Source organism: Schistosoma haematobium, chromosome 1, assembly GCF_000699445.3.
Source record: "Schistosoma haematobium chromosome 1, whole genome shotgun sequence".
Lineage (NCBI taxonomy): Eukaryota > Metazoa > Platyhelminthes > Trematoda > Strigeidida > Schistosomatidae > Schistosoma > Schistosoma haematobium.
This window is the reverse complement of record NC_067196.1, coordinates 26,259,680-26,277,626: the sequence shown is the minus strand read 5'-3', so window position 1 is coordinate 26,277,626 and position 17,947 is coordinate 26,259,680.

Below are 17,947 nucleotides of genomic sequence, written 5' to 3'. Positions count from 1 at the left end.
TGAATGGGGTTCAAAGATATATTTGGAAAGCTTTCAGCTCGTTGAGAAGCATTTGGTCTTAACTGGCTAGCTGTTACAAGGGATGCGTGACACGGTGTGCCCACTCGACATCTGATGCGGATGCGCAACCGAGCACCTTCACTTATTTCAGTCCAGTAAAATTTATGCGGTCAGCATCAGGTGTCGGAGACTTACAGAACTATTTATTTTGGGGATATACTTATCTCTGCAGGTATTCAGTGTTTGACAACGCTTCTACCAGTAACACCTAATATATTTCGTTCCCACCCAGAGAAATCAAAACACAGAGTCAAGGAGATCGGAAGAGTATATTTGGCGATGACCAATATATCGGAATTCTCTGATCTAATCTGGCTAGCGATTGCGGTTGATGTTGAGCACGGCGTTACCACACGTGATCTGGTGCGGATGCCTGACCGAGCGCCTTCAGCTAGATGAGTCCACTAAAACATATGGTCAGCATCCAATGTCGAAAACTTACAGAGCTATTTATTTTGGGGATTTATTTACCGCCACAGATCACTCCCCCCCCTAGTGGGGCAGTGACGACCCTAAGACGTGGCCAGCCAGAAGTTTAAACCCAACGAGTTTGTCGTTGGTAAACACTTTTCTGATAGCTTACTAAATTTAGCAGCGTCTGGTCGTCTTTCCTTACTATATGGGACGGAGGTACAACATAGTAAAAAAAGAAAATGTACAATGAAAATTTCGAATCCTCATAAACGTCATCATTCTTTTCCAGCCGTCCTGGAAAAGAAAAAACAAAATGTAAGTGCATGTCGAAATACACTCGTATGTGCGTAAAAACACAATGTCGGCGGAAAAAAAATGGAAAATAAACTCATGAACACGTAATAGCGTTAAAAAAATGTTTTTTATGTTTTTTTTTTAATAATTATATAAATATATAGGCATAATAAAATTTTTTTAAGAAAAAATTATATATCGTAAAAAGAAAGATCGAGATAATATTAAATGTCGAGTAGTGCTTTACGTGCAGTAGTCGTTTAAATGTTCTGGAAATCTTACTCTTCTTCCAGAACGCGTCGTTTTAGGTTTATTTTCAGATACATTCGGAGTATCATCGCTAGTGTTGGTTGTTGGATGAGTTGTTGTAAGTGTCGGAGTCGTGTCGTTCGATTGTAACGAAGGAAAATCGACGTGGTCAGGATTTCCTTCTAAATACGCTGCTTTGAGACGATCGATGCTGATGCTATCGTTTGTTCCGTTCTTATCGATTATATAGTACTTCGGTTCGCGTTGAAGAACTTTGAAAGGTCCTTCGTATGCTGATTCGAAAGGTCGTCGATGCGATTCTCGACGAACGAAAACGTGTGTACTATATCGTAAGTCAGGTTGAACGAAAACATCAGTTGATTGAGGTCGAGTGGAAGCAGGTTTAACTGAACGCATTGCGTTTGTAAGCCTGTTCGTGTAGGAGGTTGGATCCATGTTCATTGAAGAGGACGAAGGATCCACGAATTCTCCTGGAAGTCGAAGTGTCGTTCCATAAACGAGTTGAGACACAGTGTATCCAATGTCAGCTTTCACTGCATTGCGGATACCTAGTAAGACGAGTGGAAGAGCGTCGGTCCACTGTGAAACGTTTGCTGCTGATAGTGAAGCTTTTAGTTGTCGGTGAAAACGTTCTACCAACCCGTTTGCTTGTGGGTGGTAGGCAGTCGTTCGGAAGCGAGTGGTTCCTAAAAGTGTGGTCAGACGACGGAAAAGATCAGATTCAAACTGACGTCCGCGGTCTGTAGTGATGGTTGAAGGGCAGCCGAAGTTTGCTACCCATCGTTCGATAAAGGTGCGGGCCACTGTTTCAGCGGTGATGTCCTTAATAGGTACTGCTTCTGGCCATCGAGTGAAACGGTCTACGCAGGTTAAAAGATAAGAGTATCCATTTGAATCTGGTAAAGGTCCTACCAAATCCAGATGAACATGGTCGAAACGAGCATCGGGAGTTTTAAACAGGCCTAAGGGACATTTATTGTGTCTGATAACTTTAGATTTTTGGCAGCTTACACAGGAGCGTGCCCACTCCCTCACGTCTTTATTCATGCCAGGCCAGCAAAACCGTTCTGCTATAAGCTTGATGGTTGCACGAACACCTGGATGCGAAAGTTTGTGCAATGTGTTGAAGACATTGCGTCGATAATGTTTCGGCACGATTGGGCGATCCCTACCTGTAGATGTGTCACAAAGTAAGGTTTCCTTACCTGTTCCCATCTGTTTGATGCGTAGTTTAAGTGTTGTGGACGATAACTCGTGCTGAAGATCACTGTCTTCTTTTTGAAGCTCGGCGAGTTTAAGAAAGTCGATTCCTTGGAAACTGTTCAAGGAAGTTATTCGAGATAAGGCGTCCGCAACTACATTGTTTGCTCCAGAGATGTGTTGAATATCTGAAGTAAACTGCGAAATGTAGTCCAGTTGTCGAGACTCACGGGGAGAGTACTTGTCAGAAGGAGAGCTTAACGAGAAAGTGAGCGGTTTATGGTCCGTGAAAAGAGTGAATTCACGGCCTTCGATATAGTGTCGGAAATGCCGTACAGCACAATACATAGCAAGGAGTTCCCTACCGAATGTGCTGTACCTCGATTCGGTGTCTAGCAACCTTCTAGAGAAAAATGCCAAGGGTTGCCAAGAGTTGTTAACCCATTGTTGTAAGACGCCACCGATCGCCGAGTCCGATGCGTCTACTGCGATACTAATGGGTGCTTCGGTGTCCTGATGTGCGAGCATTGTTACTTTAGCAATCAGTTCCTTAACTGTGGTGAATGCTTTTCGTGCGGTGTCGTCCAAATTGATGGATTTCGCATTTCCGCGAAGTTGGTCGGTCAGAGGTTTCATAAGTAATGCGCATTTCGGTATGAAACGTCTATAGAAACTTACGAGGCCGTTAAACGTGCGTAATTGCTTGACGGTGGTCGGTTCTGGGTAATCCAGAATGGCCGCCACTTTGGTTCTAAGGGGTCGGATACCTTGAGCATCGATAGTGTGTCCTAGGAAGTCTAACGAGTCGGTTCCGAATTGGCATTTCTGAACGTTTACAGTTATGCCATGTTTTTGTAGTCGTTCGAAAACAAGATCCAGATGCTTGAGATGTGTTTCTCTGTTCGGACTTGCGATTAGACAGTCGTCAACATACGCATGTACAAAGTTGAGACCTCGAAAAACGTCGTCTATGAATCTTTGGAATGTTTGAGCAGCATTTCGTAGACCGAAAGGCATTCGCAAAAATTCATAGAGTCCGAAGGGAGTTATGATAGCTGTTTTCGGAATGTCGTCAGTAGCCATAGGGATTTGGTTATACGCTTTAACCAAGTCGATTTTCGAAAAAACAGTTGTACCATTCAAGGTAGCTGTCAAATCGTGAATGTGAGGCAACGGGTAACGATCGGGAATGGTTTTCGCGTTCAATCGCCGATAGTCACCAGTTGGACGCCAATCGTTGCTGTCCTTTTTAGGGACCATGTGCAACGGAGATGCATGTGGGCTACTTGACGGTCGTATGATTCCCAAGTCTATCATATGGTCGAATTCGTTTTTCGCTAACCTTAGCTTTTCAGGAGCTAGTCGTCGTGCTTTAGAGAATACAGGTGGTCCTGTAGTCGTGATGTGATGTGTAACATTGATGGTTACACACGGTAATCTCGGTTGAGTTTGTTGTATCCCAGGGTACTTATCGAGTAGTGGCTGATAGAGTGGTTCGATCATATGCTTAACTGTGACTGAGGATAATCTGCAACCAGAAAAGGAAGTTACGTAAACGGACAAATTAGTGTTTCCGCCTACTAGCCTCCGTTTGCGCGTGTCGATGATCAGATTATGGTGTTGTAGAAGATCCATACCAATGATTGGTATAGAAACATCAGCAACAACGAAGATCCAGTGAATGGGTTTGCGTAAACCCACGTTAAGGTAAACGTACCTTTTGCCATACGTAGCGATCGGTTTTCCGTTTGCCGCCTGTAAGTTTAGGGTCGATTCGTGTAGTCGGTCGTTAGGATTTGCTGGGAGAACGCTAACTTCTGCGCCAGTGTCGACGAGGTAGCGAACTCTCGTTGTCACATCTGTGACGAATAACAGACGGCTTTGTTCGCCGGCTACGGTTGCCGTTAACGCGTGCCGGCTTGGAAGTTTCCCGAATTGCTTTTCGAATCAGTCGGTTTCGTGTTGGGAAAACTGCAGGGTTTTCTGCAATTTCTGGAAGACTTTCCATACTGGTTATGATACCAGCACCACTCGGGGTTATCTGTCTCTCGTGGTCTAGAGACAGATCGCTTACGAGAAATGCTTCTACGTGGTGTGCGCGATCTCTTACGGTCGGTACGAAGACTAAGATAACGCGTGAGTGTGTGACATAAGTCGGTTATATCATTCTGAGTCGTGTGAGGCTTTTCTTTGACTGAAAATACCTCGGTAGTAGGTTTCGTAATTTCTAAAGTGCGGTCGGCAGATGCAGCTAGCTCGTCTAAGGCGTTGTTCTGGAACGAGACCAGAACTGCTTGCACCTGTTGGGGAAGTTTTGACAAGAAGAGTTGTTTGAATAGACCTTCGTCGAAAGTTCTTGGGCCTATTACCTCTCTCATCCGTTGCAACATGTCCGTCGCAGAACCGTGTTGCAGGTCGATATTGTTGAAGAGTTGATCTAACCTTTGTCGATCGGTTAGGTCTCCTCGTTTACGAATCGAACTTTTCAAGATTTCGTAAGGATCGGAAACATCACTAGTAAACATACTAGGTGTTACGTACCTGTTGAATTCGCGCGGTAGTGCCTTGACTACTGTGAGGAATTGTGCACGTGTGTCGATCACGCCGTGCTCGGAGAAGTCGGCTTCTGCGTAGCAAAACCAGGCTTCGATGTTGTCGGGCCAGAAAGGCATCAGTTGAAACGAAGGCGGGGACAAAGTCTTAAGCTTGAGTACTTTAGGTGTCTGTTCAGTCATGATGAAGTATGAAGTACGATAATGAACGAGGGGAAAATATATGCATATCCAAGAAAAAAACACGAAAAAAATCACAATGTTTAAAAAAAAATAAAAAACAAGGCAATGATATATAAAAAATCCCAAAAAGGAACAGACTCACAGTTGCAATTAGGTGTACCAGATCACGTTGGTCTCATCAATGATGATGTCACAGGTATTCAGTGTTTGACAACGCTTCTACCAGTAACACCTAATATATTTCGTTCCCACCCAGAGAAATCAAAACACAGAGTCAAGGAGATCGGAAGAGTATATTTGGCGATGACCAATATATCGGAATTCTCTGATCTAATCTGGCTAGCGATTGCGGTTGATGTTGAGCACGGCGTTACCACACGTGATCTGGTGCGGATGCCTGACCGAGCGCCTTCAGCTAGATGAGTCCACTAAAACATATGGTCAGCATCCAATGTCGAAAACTTACAGAGCTATTTATTTTGGGGATTTATTTACCGCTACACGATGTTTGCAACGCTTTTACATGTAAAAAATTTATAATAGAAGTATGCCAACCCAATCAAACAGAAAGTCAGGAATGAATGGGGTTCAAAGATATATTTGGAAAGCTTTCAGCTCGTTGAGAAGCATTTGGTCTTAACTGGCTAGCTGTTACAAGGGATGCGTGACACGGTGTGCCCACTCGACATCTGATGCGGATGCGCAACCGAGCACCTTCACTTATTTCAGTCCAGTAAAATTTATGCGGTCAGCATCAGGTGTCGGAGACTTACAGAACTATTTATTTTGGGGATATACTTATCTCTGCAAGTACCTGACAATGTTGTTGTCGTACAGATTTTTTATTCGAGGGTCTAAAATCAGTCAAACCAGGAGACAGGAATAAAGAGTACGAAGGTACATTTTAAAAGTGACTGCTAATTCCTAAATCTAAGCTGACTGGTTGTTATAAGAAAAACCCAGCACAACGTATTAAAATGTGATCTTGTACAAATGTGTGACCGAGCGCCTACGGCTAGGGGTTTGATCAATATTATTATTGAGGCCTTGTTTGGGAGACTTGTTTACAACTGCACTTCATCCCCTCTAGTTGTATAGTGAGGACCCTAAGACGTGGTCAATAGGAAGTCCAAATCCAACAATCTTGTCAGTTATAGACATTATTCTAATAGCGTACCACGTTTAGCAGCTCATGTTAGTCTTTTCCTACTTTAAAGAGTAGTAGTTTACATAAAACTCGTTATTAAACAATATATTCCGTTCGTCGTTTGTATCTTCAGCTTTTCAAACATGAAAGTTGTCTTGTGAAATAAACGGAAGAAAATCCTAACGCGTGTCGGATATACTTGTTTGGGCCAAAATAGGTGAACCGCGCAAAAGAAAGTTGGTATTTACATGTACTTACATCGTGTGACGGACAAAAGAATACATAGACCGAAAGGTTGCATTTTGGCTGTTTACAAAAGGAAAGTGTGTACAAATGAGCTGGTTCAAAATATCCTGGTTTCTGGTTTTTTAATATAAACATGTGAAGATACTTTTAAAAATTATACTCTCTGCGTTTTCGACACAATAAAATTTCAAAATGAATCTGATAAGCTGCATAACAGAGGATGAGAGAAAAAGAAGTAAGGTTTGGAAATGTCTTACACAGAGCCGTAGTTCCCTGATTACTTTAGGGTTCCTACAGAGCACGTCATTTTCAGCCACTTATCTGATACCAGTAAAGCTTCTTTGTAGTCGCTTAGGAGTGGAAACTATTTCGTAATCTTGGGAATTATATCATTCGATTTTTTAGTCAGAAAGACGAAGGAGGGTGTATTGTCTTCTGAGTAAGTGGCTTTAAGCTGATTAATGTAGCCTTCGTACACATTTACGTTCCTGAAGATCTAATAGTGCTTAGGTTTGCGATAAAAACTTTGTTGAGTATTCCAAATGTAACTTCGAGAAGTCCGTTTTATGAATCACGACTGGCGTAACTAACCCCAAGGCGGGCTGAAAAAATGTATCCGTTGATTGTGGTTAGATTATGAAAAGTTTAACTGAATCAATCGCCTGGTCATGTAAAATTTTAGATCCACGCTTGTTTCAGATGGTGTTTGATCTACGAGTTTGTGACGGTAAATAAATCTCCAAAATCAATAGCTCTGCAAGTCTTCGACACTTGATGCCGAACAAACTAGTTTTAATGGACTGACCTAGCTGAAGGCGCTCGCTCACGCATCCGAACCAGATCACGAATGGGAACGCTGTGAGCAACTTCTCCTGCAACCGCTAGTCAGTTTAAATTAGTCACATCTCGATATATTGACATCCCATCAAATATATCTTCGAACCTTCTCGCTTCTGACTTTTAGTTTCACTGAGTGGGCACGATTCAACTATAGAGGGTGTTACTGTTTAAAGTGTTGTCAAACTCCAAATACTTGTAGCGTCTTCATTGATTGGCCCGACGTGATCTGGCACAACAACTCGTAAACTGCATGTTTGTTCTTTTTTGGAATATCATATATCATCACATTACTCTAGTTTTTATATATTGTGACAATGTACGAATCTTTGGGTATTTTTTATCCTCGCTCATTCCTATACTTTATATTCGTCACGACTGAACAGACTCCTGTGTAACTTAACATCAAGAATCTTACACCACCCTCATTTCAACTAACGTCATTCTGACCTCACAACATCAGAGTCTCGTTCTGTTACGCAGGGGCTGATATCTTCGAGCGGGGCGTGACCGATCCATGCGCACAATTCCTCGCAGTAGTGAAGGCTTTTTTGCGTGAACTCATCAGGTAAGTCACGCTTAGTATGTTTGTTAGTGATGTTTCGGAACCTTATGAAGCTCTAAAACGGTCTAGCCGAACAACAGAGGTTAGATCAACTCAATAGCATCGACCTATATCATGGCTCAGCAGCGGACATTTTGTTACGAATGAGAGGGGTAATTGGTCAAAGGACTTTCGGCGATGGCCTGTTTAGACAGCTTTTCTTGTCTAAGCCTCTTCAGCGGGTGCAGGCAGTGCTTATCTCGATTCACATCAACGCTGTAGACGAGATGGCTACATCTGCTGACTACATTTTCGAGATCACCAAGACTTCTCAGTCAAAGAAAAACCTAAAACAACACAGAATGACGTTACGGAACTCTGTCATACGCTGACAGGTGACCTTCATATTCGTAAGGATCGCAAATAATCACAAACCACTCGAAAGAGATTTTCACGAAAACGATCTGTCTCTAGACCACAAAAGACAGATAGCCTCGACTGGTGATGATATCACAATCAGTACGAAAAATCTCGAAATCGCAGGAGACCCTTTAATTTTCTGAACTCCAAACCGACTGACACGATAAACGTTTCGGGAAACTTCCCAGCCGGCATGCGTTAACGGCAACCGTAGCCGGCGAACATAGACGTTAATGATGTGATGACGAAAGTTCACTACTTCGTCGACACTGGAGCAGACTTTAGCGTTCTTCAAACGAATTCTATTGACCGACTGCACGAACAGGTTTTAAACCGATCGCCAAATATGGTAAACGGTACGTCTATTTCAACGTGGGTTTACACGAACCCATTTACTAGATTTTCGTCGTTCAACATGCTTTTATGCCAATCATCTGTATAGACTTGCTCTAATATCATATGTTACTCATCGACACGCGAAAATGGAGGTTAGTAGACGTGAACACTAAGTCATCTCTTTGTGTAACTTCTTTTTCCGGGTGTAGATTATCCCCTGTCACAGTAAAGCGAACGATAGATTCATACTATTATTGAATACCCGATAAGTACTCTGAGATACACCAAACTCAACCGAAATTGCCATGTGTAACCAGTAATGTTACACATCACATCACGACTACATGACCACCTGTATTCTCGAATGCGCACTCACTAGCTCCCTAAGCTGAGGTTGGCTAAAAACGGATTTGATCACATGATAGATTCAATAACCGTTCAGTCATCAGACAACCCAAGGGCATCTCCTTGCATATGGTCCCCACAAAGGGCAGCAATGACTGGCGTCCAACTAGCGATTACCGGTGACAGGATGTGAAAACCACTCCTGATCGCTACTCATTGCCTCACATTCACGATTTGACAGCTACGCTGAAAGGTACAACTATTTTTTTCGAAAATCGACTTGGTTAAACTATATAACCAAATTCCTATAGCTGCTGACGACGACAGCAACGAATGTGACGTTACTTTTAGGACGAAGCCTTCATTGCTCTTTTTCTGTGATTCTCACAGATCTGGGTGGATTACTTTTTTGGAATAACGGAACAAAACTCAATTCTGAATTAGTTACATATAAACTGTTAGTTTCATATTATACGATAAGATCTCAGTCTAACATATTCATGATATATATGATCATATTCATATAATAACTCACAATCACGTAATTGCACACTGATTTTGGCTATCCGATAAAACCATGCTTTATCATTTTTAAAACCATATATAATCATATTCGACGAAGAATTGTATTTCATATTTGCATTCTATTAATGATATCTTGTTTGGATGCTATAACTCACTTTATGTATTTACAGGATATATTCAGACCACTGCTTAATATTAGGAAATATATATACTCATGCGTGATAAAGCTCTATACTCACTAGTTTATACGCCATCCTTTAAATTGCATTTGGTTACTAAAACTCATTTAATGTCCAAAATTACTTGTTCAATTCGGTGAGTTCGTCATAGTTTTTGGTCAGTATTTTTATCCATAAAGCTATTTCATATATTTGGTTATAATGCACCATAATAATCTAAAACGTTAATAACCCTTTAAACTATTTATCTCTGCACCCTCCAATTTTACCTAATGCAGGCCTTCAGTTTATATATGTACCACATACTATACAGTACTTGACTCTTGGCGCGCTTTTCGAACGGGAAGTTTAGTCCTAACGTGATTTGCATTTATCAAACTTTTGCTGTGTTCTTACGCAACAAAAGTACCATTTCAGTTCTAAGGAATCTATCCTGAGCTATACGTTCGGTAGATTACTTTTTTTAGTTTCACCATATTTAATAGTTACCTGTGGTTTTGCCTCAGCTTACTATTCGGTTTCTTTTTGTTTTTCACGTATAGACTAGTTTCAGTTTATATCACTCGTTTTTACCTATTTTTGTCCGTTTTCAGTGTGCTTTTTAGTATTTTTTTAAAGGTCTTAGGCTTTTGCAAGCATCTATAACATAGTTTGCTTCAACACAGTCATGAAAAACTCATGCAAACGTCCGGGATGCCGTTTTGCTGTTACAACTGGCATGCAGTGCGACAACTGCAAAGGTTGGTTCCACGAAGCATGCACAGATCTGACAGCAACTGCTTACAACAGACTCAGCAAGTCAGAGCAAAAGTGGGTGTGTGTCACGTGCAGCACGGACGCTGTAGTCTTGCTGAGTAACATCATTGTCCTACTGACAGGTCTTCGGAACAAGTTGTCAGTTAACTTGGATAACGATAGTAAAAAAACCGGTAGACAAACAAGAGCGTGCGACGGATACAAAAATAGGGATGCCGATAGGTATACCACCGATGGAGCATCCGTCAACACTAATGATGACGTGTCGAGGCTCAGCACCATCATTACGTCGACGGTACTAGACTCCTTAAGCAAACTCGGGTCTCCCAGCTTAGGGTCCCTGAACACAACAGTGGTTCCCAAAAACCCTGTAGGTGATTCGACCCACGTTAAGAGAGCCCAAAAGAACCAGGTATCACTGCCTAAGCCGAGCAACCCAAGTGTTGCTGTACGGAAAATAACTGGTGATTTGGTCGCACAGTCTACCCCCAAGTCTGTTCGTCCGGTCAACAAAGAGCCCAAGACTCAAAAACGCGCACCGACCTCCAAACAACAAGTTATTAAACCTGAACCCATCGTGAAATCTGGTAAATTAACAACAGTTCGTGACAATTCTCTCATTATCATGAACCTCATTGACAATCCTGATCTTCCTCTCAGTCTGCAGGACAAAAACGACAGGATGCTCTGGGGTGAATTGAGCAAGAAGCTCGAACTTCCTAGAATAGAGCCTTTGACGGTCACCCGGCTCACTCGAGGAAAGGATTCTAAGCATCTAAATCACCCGAGGCTTCTCCGAGTAACACTTAAGAATGCTGCCGACGTTGAGGAGGTCTTGCTAGCAAGTCACTTGTTGAAATCCGATGGTAACGTAAAAATATTGCCCGACATACCGTACTCTGAGCGCAATATCATACGGAACATCCCCAAAGAAACTCGCGATCAGTTTTTCCGCGGAAGAAACATAATTGTGCAAGGTATACCGGAAAGTGCAGACCCTGCTCAATCAAATTCTGACATCAGGGAATGGAAATTCATTAAACAGTCCTTGGGGCTCAAACACATACTGACTCAGCATGTGACGAGGCTAGCCAAGAAGGATGGTGACCCTAGACCCCGTCTATTGAAGATAACCTTTCCATCCTCCTACATGGCAGCTGCAACTCTGAAAGCATTTCGTGCAAATGGACGTCGTTTGCCGCCTGGAATCCACATGCACCCGGATAGGCCATACGATGCTAAGACCAAACACAAAGACAAGTTCGAGCTGACCATTCCACTTGTGGACTGTCTAGACGATAAAAAAACGTGTAAAGGACAGGGTGTACCACCCCGGCAAACCTCATATAGGTGGGCTACCTGTCCATTCACATAAGGCTCATACAGAAAAACAGGACGAAGCTTACGCGTTCCAAATTGAAAGCATAAACTGCTTATATATGAACGCCGCGAGTCTACCAAACAAACTGGATGAATTACGTGAACTTAGCAACGCTAATAAAGCCCATCTGATAGGAATATCTGAAACCTGGATATCTCAGTTCTCGGACCAAGAGTTAGCATTGCCTGGGATGACTTTGTTCCGCAACGACAGAAAAACAGGAATTGGGGGCGGAGTAGCCATATACATAAGCTCTTGCTTGGAGGTGCACCAAGTTCACAACCTCGAGTTTAACAGTCTTGAGGAATCCATATGGTGCTCTGTAAGACTGTCTAGTACTTCGAGGTGTCTAGTCGGAGTCACTTACAGGAAGCCAACTGCCGACATCGAGTACGATAGTCGTATTCTGGAAAGACTATCCCACTCTACCCGTCTCGGTTTCACACACATCCTGATTCTAGGGGACTTCAATCTCCCTAGAGTCAACTTCGCGGAACACACATACACTGGAGGCGACAACTCAATTGAATCTCGGTTCTTCAACCTCATCGATGACTTGGGCTTATATGAAAATGTGAGGTCGGCAACTCGTTGGAGAAACAGCCAGGCACCATCGCGCTTAGACTGTGTATTCACAAACGAAGAATTCCTAGTTGAAAACCTCTCAATCCTGGCTCCTCTGGGAAAGAGCGATCATGCCGTCATAGCCTTCAGTTTTGTCATCAAAACTAAGCTAAGGTATCCCAACAATAATTTGCGTTGGAATTTTAAACGGCTGAATGTGCTAGCTCTACATGACTATCTACAACAGGTGGTTTGGGATGTTCACCCTCAACTCGACGTGGACGGTCATTGGGACTTCTTACTGCATACGCTCCTATGTGCTACAAACCATTCAGTTCCTCAAACGGTTCTCAAAAGCTGCAAGCCACCTACAGTAATCAAGAACCGTACCCTTCGCCTGCTAAGCCGCAAAAGGCACTGTTGGGCAGAATACAAACGAACTGATAACGACGGAGCGTATAAGCAATATAAACATATAAGGAACATATGCACGAAGGCTATAAGAGAAGACAGGCTTCAGTACCAGACAAAGCCTATGGACAAATTTGCCTCTAACCCTAGAAGCCTATTCCGCTATGCAGCCTCTCTTCGTCAAACCAAAACAGGGGTTTCTCAACTGGTAGGTCTTAACGGCCCGACCAACAACGATGGCGACGCCGCTGACCTTCTGGCGGCACATTACTCTCAAACATTTCAACCGGCTGACATCAACTTTACTGACGACAGTTTCATCTACAATTCCACAGGACTTTCCGAAGTAGACCTAAGCTCTGACTTGGTGTTCCGGAAATTGCAGCACTTAAGATTAGATACTTCTCCTGGCCCGGATATGGTTCATCCTGCCATACTGAGGGAGGCAGCCTCAATCCTGGCAACGCCGCTTAGCGTGATGTTTTCACACTCGCTAAGCCGAGGCAAATTACCGGAAAATTGGAAGCTGGCTCACATCACACCAATTTTCAAAGGATGTCGACGCAATGAACCTTCAAGTTATCGGCCGGTGGCTCTTCTGTCATTACCTTCAAAACTCATGGAGTCCCTGATATGCGACGGTTTAAATGACTATCTACTGTCCTTAAATTTCTTCTCACCCCAACAGCATGGTTTCAGGAAGAGTTACTCTTGTATAACCAACCTGCTGACTGCGGTGGACAGATGGACAAGCATCCTCGATCGTAAGGGAAAGGTTGATATCATTTACCTTCATTTCTCAAAAGCTTTTGATAAGGTTAACCACTTTTGTCTTACCAATAAGCTCAAACGCCTAGGTATCAAACCACCTCTAATCGATTGGCTTACTTCATACCTAAAAAATCGACACTTTAATGTTAGGGTTAATTTCACTTTATCTCAGGCTATGGAATGTCCTAGTGGGGTCCCCCAGGGCTCAGTACTAGGGCCTCTTCTCTTCTTGATCTACATAAATGATCTTCCTCAACAGGTAACGTCAGACTTATTACTTTTTGCCGACGACGTGAAACGTTGGAGAGAGATACGCAACCAAGACGATATACAGGCACTTCAGGAGGATCTGACTCGACCTCAAAGTTGGGCAGACGATAACGGACTTACCTTTAACACTTCAAAGTGTAAAGTAGTCCATCTGCGACATGTCTCAGACTACAGTTATAACTTAGGAAACTCCTCTCTAGTAGTATCCCAAGTCGAAAAAGATTTAGGAGTCCTGGTGCCCCATGATTTAAAGTCTTACGCTAACTGTGACAAAAATGCCTTCCGAGCAAACCTTGCACTGGTAACGTTGAAGCGCATTTTTGGACAGTTTGATGGACGAACTTTTCATACAATCTTCAATAGTTTCATCCGTCCCCATTTAGAGTACGGAAACATAGTACTCCCCCCTCACTCCAAAAGGACAAGGTCACTTTGGAGCGTATCCAACGTCGAGTCACGAAATCAGTTCGAGGACTCAAATCTAAACCTTACGAAGAACGCCTCCATTCACTAGACCTTTACCCATTAGAGTATAGGCGTCTTAGAGGTGATTTATTAATGGCTTATAGTATTCTTAACACTTCTGGACATCCTCTTAAACACCTACTTAAGCCTAGTTCGAATAATAACCTAAGGGGTAACACCCAGAAACTGGGAACACAACATAGCAAGACGGAATGTAGGCACAACTTCTACTCCTTAAGAGTTGTCAAAATCTGGAATTCGCTACCAGCCGAGCTAGTCCAAGCGACTTCTCAGGAGTCCTTCAAGAGGCAACTTGACCTATTCTTAAGGACCAAGGACAGCATCACACTATGGTTTACCAATTTCTTTTCCTCTTTTATTGTTAACATACCTAGGTTCTTGCCTGGAGGATTTGGTGATCCCCTGCTACTAGACACGGAAGCCTGTTAAGCGAAAGCTTCTTCTATTCCGTCCACAACCATTTGAACCATTTGAACCCACTTTGATTGTTTGGTGCTAATTATCGACAGTTCTAATTTACTTTACTATATAAGGCTATCTTTTTGTGTAATATGTATGTTATATTATACATAATGTTCTAGTCTGCCTCCATAAATGTACTAACATACTTCCTATATCTCGACTACGATCTTTCTGCCATTCTCCTCCCTCGTTTTTGACACCTTCAATAAACCTCACAAAACATCTACCCTTGTTTTAAATATAGGTTTTGATTTCTAGACTATCGTGATCCTTCTGCATTGATTTTTTCTTCCATTTCTATTTTCAACATTTTTGTTCAATCCATCTGCTATTTATCACTTTCTTATCATGCCACAAAAATCGAAGGCCCCTGCTTCTACGCCGTAAGCCAAACGTAGGAAAGCGATACAATCTAACACTAATACCGACACGATTTCCGACCGTTTCAACGAGACGAGCTACTCCGTTTATTGGGAAGCAGACAAGCTTATATCATCTGTCTCCATTCCAGACATGATGATATAAGAAAGTTGCAAGCTGATATGAACATTGTCAATCTGTTTAAGTATCTCACCGACCCCAACCTTTCAGAGACTCCAGATCAAATGAATGAAATTAATAATTTCCTAGATCACGTTGTTTCAGAGGCCTTTGAATAAATGAGACGATCTCGCAATGCAATTATGTTTAATACACCGGACACATATGCCCTTAAAAGTATCGAGTCTAGCCTGCATAGAGCCAGCAATATGACACACGTACCATGTGTGTGCACAAGATTACAAAGAAGTCACTCTGCTGTGCACTCACCGATCTTGTTCAAATTAACTAGTCTATGGGCGCCAGTGAATTTCTAACTTCCTCCAATTCAATGAGACAAAAACAGATTTTCGAGAATATTAAGATTTTTCCAGATAAAACACCATGCCAGCAAAAAAACAGGGAGATCTGGTTACAGACTACCAGCGCTAAACTCCCAAATTTATCATGATTCTAACGGTTGTAAAATTAGGTTCTATTCTAAGACAACATCTCACTTTACAAATACGCTACCTTTAATAAACTCTCCTGAATCTCCTGAAGTTCAAAACTCATAAGAAAGTAATCCTGATGTAGGTAGTGTCCATCCTTTTTAAAATGCTGAATTAGATTTAACGCTAATAGTCGTGTTGTTGACAAATGAAATAACACAGTCCAACTTCATGTCAGTGCAACACCCAGTTACAGTAACTGTGCAACGGATAACGGGAAATCTAGTCATAACATTTATATAGCTGACCTCGCACTTAACGTCAATATATTCGAACCTTGCAAACCATCGCATGTATGTTTAACAACACTCGATTCTCCCCAAACTATGAAGTAGCCAAAAGAAACCACAAACCTTGGAAATGAACGTCTGGAATATGTTACCTACAAATCAGGCATACAAAGTAGCCTGAATTTTAAATGGCCATTTGTTCGCACGAACAGACCTGATAGCCTTCTTGATCCGACTCCCAATGTGTACACAATGCCTCTATCAGATGTTATGTTCAATAACAACGAGAAGGGTTCCTTGTAATTCCATAGGCTTTTCTGCCGGAAACGGTAAATACATTACAAATGATGACGAAGTTTTTGAATCTACTTCCTCAACAAACACTTACCTTAACCAATCCTACGAGTAATAAAGGAACTATCAATTGTGATCTATACTCTAATCACCTTCACCATGATGATATTCTTTCGTTCAACGCCTGCTCTCTGTCCAATAAAATTACTCGTCGTAAAACCTTTTTATTTATCGTAAATCCAAACATTGTACTTATTACGAAAACCTGGTGCATATCATTCATATCCGATCACTCCTTAGGTGTAAATAAATACGTTTTCTTTCTAACTGATAGTTGTCATGGCATAGGGAGTGGTACAATTATCTATGTTCGTTCAAACATTAAGGCGTGCAAATTTGAGGAAAATCTTTAGATGCTATAAACAACTCCACTTGAGTTACTGTAAACTGTGGATCGCAAAATTATCTACTCGTGGGATGCATATACAGACCACCTCATGTGGATACTAACTTTTAAGGATTATTAATATCGCTTCACATCAACTGCATACGTTTAAAATCAATGGACGTTATTTTAATCTACCGAACACTACATGGGGTTGGACTTCGGTACCAGGCCAATATAACAAGTTCGCTGAAACACTAGAACTTTGTGGGTGTGTCCAACAAGTCCCAAAGCCGACTAAGAGGAATAGTATACATGGTTTATTGGCGAGACTCTAATTTATGGACGAACCTTGAACGAAACTTAGATGACCTTGACAATTATTAGCCAATCAGAAGACAGTCAGTATAAAGTGAAAATTCATTATAAGAAACTAATGAATTACGGTGTATATTTTTCTTTTACATGATTTAAAAACTTGTTAAGGTTTGATAAAGGTTCAGATGTTTTGAAATCATGATGCAAACGGTATAGGAACTCGTCAACATGGCTCCATAATAGTCGTCTTCTAGAGCTGTGGTACAGTCTCAAAAATTCCTTCAGTCCGGACCACACGGCTTCAATATTATTAGCATGAACGCCGGTTGTAGGGTTGACGAAGTGGCGCTTGTGCACTACGACATGATGCATATACCCAGGTCTATGCAGGCATCTATAAGCTCTCCAATCATCCGTATATACTGTAGTGCCCGGCTGCACGTATTCCTGTATAATTGGTACTATTGTGCTTGCTTGCCGGTTTCTGACCCTCTGAAAATGCCCTTTTTGCGTTGATCGATCGTAAATTCCAAGTACCTGTCAAGTATATTTACGGAAGTGCTACTTACCCAATCTTCCTTGATACGACATCCGATGTTGTATTTTCGCCTTCTCACTACTGTTTCATCTATCTCCTCATTACATCCTACTCCTCCGAATGATTGGTGTAGACGTGTCATTTTAATTGCACACATGTCACGGCAATACTCATACCACTGGACTGCTGAAGCTTCGGTAACATCTGCAAACGCCGCAGTCAGTGTTACTGGTGTCTTTATTATCCAATTTGCAACTATTATCATGATCTGCCTCAGTCTCAGTCGCGATCGAGCGAAGAAAGTCCCCGTTCGAGCAGACGTTTTCCTCTAACATAAAGAACAACGAAATACAATCTCATCACGGTAGTCTGCACACTTTACTGCAGTCATTTGATAACCGCAGTCACAGGTACAGGAACTTCCTAGTAGTCTCATCTCTTGTAGCCTCTCAATAATCACCTCTTCTCTAAAATCTGCTGTAAACTGACCGTATGTGG